The following is a 2,397-nucleotide window of genomic DNA, read 5'->3' on the forward strand; positions in this document are numbered from 1 at the left end:
TGTGGATAGGGGGTTGTGGGGGGGGGGGGTAGAAAATTGTTAATCCACTCATTATTGATCGGCTCGGATTGATCATAAAAAGTATGCGATTACGAGTTACAAACGGCAATTTTCACGAAAAATGAGGCTAATAAATAAAAACTTTTTTATGCAATTGAATTATTTATTCTCGATACGATATGATACTGATATCAGCCGGAGTGTTTCGTTAGTTAATTACTTCTTCGACATTCTCTAGATTCTCAATTTTCAAATACATTTCAAATACATAATGACGCGTCATTATAGCGTCTATCGTAAGAAGAAATAATAATAATAAAAAAATATCAATTTACAGAGCTCAAAATTAATAATTAATGTAAACGACGACAACGATAATAATAACACATGTAGGACTTTGAGAGTTAATGGAAATTATAAGACATTGCGTCATTTATTATTGAAAATTATATAAATATCCAAATAGGAAAATTGATGTTAATGTTGCGACGACTGGATCTTCCGACAAATTAAATCTTTCTCCACTTTTATCCGTAGTTACAATTACGATAATCGACTACGCGCCTCCGCCATTCTATTTGCATAAAACAAAAATACATATAATCGAGATAAAGATGTAAAGTCGTAAATCAAAGCTATTGATACATGGATTATATATAATAAATAGGGAGTAATTTTATCATAGCTAAGCGTACATGGAAAATCTCTGCTGGAAAAGCTACGGGTCAAAATTACATTACCAAGGACTCGAGAACTTGAGACAAATACTAAGCATCAATGGCAGGGTGAGTACGCGCAATAGGAGAACGAGGCTGATAAAAAGCGGAGATAAACGGATCGTGGGATCGAGACGGAGGCGATGGTACAATTGTAGTAGGGATCGTAGCGTAACCGCTTGCGTCATTATTCAAACGATCCGGGGAAAAGGAAGGTAGGAAGGAAGGAAGGAAGGAAGGAAAGAAGGATGGATGGATGGAGCTGGTCGGTCGGATCTGACCCACGGCTGACCCTTAGCTTTGGCCGAGGCCAGAAGCGCCGAAGGCAAACTGGGGACGCCCTGAGAGAGCTAGGAGTTGGGTGGTGGTAGTCGTCTCGGAGGTCGAAGCTACGCTCAATGATAATGTGTGCAAAGGACTCCGTCGACCCGGGCATCTGATCGGAGTCGAGTCGTTCTCGCCTCTTAGTCACGGCGCTAATTCCCGTGGACGGCAACGGCAACCACCGATGGATTTACTCGTACGTGAGCGTAGGCGCCGTATTGGACGGCAAACCACGAGAAAACCCGATGCTGAATTAGTCCGATTAGGGGATTTCAATATCTGCCGGAGCCCTTTCTCGCTCGCAAACTAAATGAATGATTGTGTTGGATCTATTGTGATTGAAGATTATTTGGAAATGGTATTTGAGCGTACTCGGGCGCTCGGATCGCGCGATCCCGTCGGCCATGATTCGGCCTTTCACTCCCTTTCTACTTGATAATTTTGGATTTTGGATTTTCGCAGGATTCATATCAGCTGCTAATTAGATTCCAGACTTTTTTATTCAATCCCCGACTACGTTCGGGACAACTGCTTGAGTATGTAATAATTTAGTTATTTACTTTATTAAACTTAATCCCCTAACTTAACGATCTAACTTGATTAAACGATCCGGCTAGTGTATTCATTTATTTGTATACTCACTTTGTGCTCCATAATTACCGAGAGAGTGATGAATTGAGAGAGTGATTCGTCGTCTGATTTTCAAGATTTCAAGGCTTATGTCACTTAACTGCTCCATCGACATAAAATTGAAATAAACAATTATTAGTAGCTATTATTAGCTGTAATGATTCAATTGGCAATTTAAAAATGTCGGTTCGTGTGTAAGATATATTGAGCAAGGGAGATAGTATTTCATCCCTCGAGATCGAAATGTGCTATAATGTTGGAGAAATTGCGTTAGGGATCGTTCATTTTCACATTTATTTTGCAAGCTAAATGTTAATAACACAACATTATTTCTCTATCCAATAGTTCAACGACAGGCAACAATTGTAATTGATTTACGATGATGAGTGTCAGATCTTAACATCGAAATATAATAATAGAGCAACCATAATACATTCTTGTGAATAATTTAAATAAAACTCCAACGCAGCCTAACGTAACGTAAGAAAATTTTTAATGACTTGTATATAAAAAAAAAAAAAAATCGGCATTGTAAAATTAACAAAAATCTTTATTAAATCAGAACAATTTATAAAGATTTAATTAAAAAAAAAAAAAAAAAAAAAAAAAAAAACTTGAAGCTAGGAAACAAATGAAATCTACTGAAAAGTCAAAGAGCTTTCAAAGTTTTAGTGATTTCATAAAATCCCGCGGAGCGTTTTTCGAGCTTACGCGCTCGTCGCTTAAC

General features: G+C 37.7%; 1 long non-coding RNA gene across 1 annotated transcript in view; it reads left to right on the forward strand.

Moving 5' to 3' along the window:
• Window positions 1-2,397, forward strand: part of LOC105364155 (uncharacterized) — a 53,029-nt gene that overhangs the window by 47,345 nt on the left and 3,287 nt on the right. The gene's annotated exons all lie outside the window — the stretch shown is intronic.

The sequence above is a fragment of the Ceratosolen solmsi genome, unplaced genomic scaffold (genome assembly GCF_000503995.2).
Source record: "Ceratosolen solmsi marchali unplaced genomic scaffold, CerSol_1.0 scaffold43, whole genome shotgun sequence".
Classification (NCBI taxonomy): Eukaryota; Metazoa; Arthropoda; class Insecta; order Hymenoptera; family Agaonidae; genus Ceratosolen; species Ceratosolen solmsi.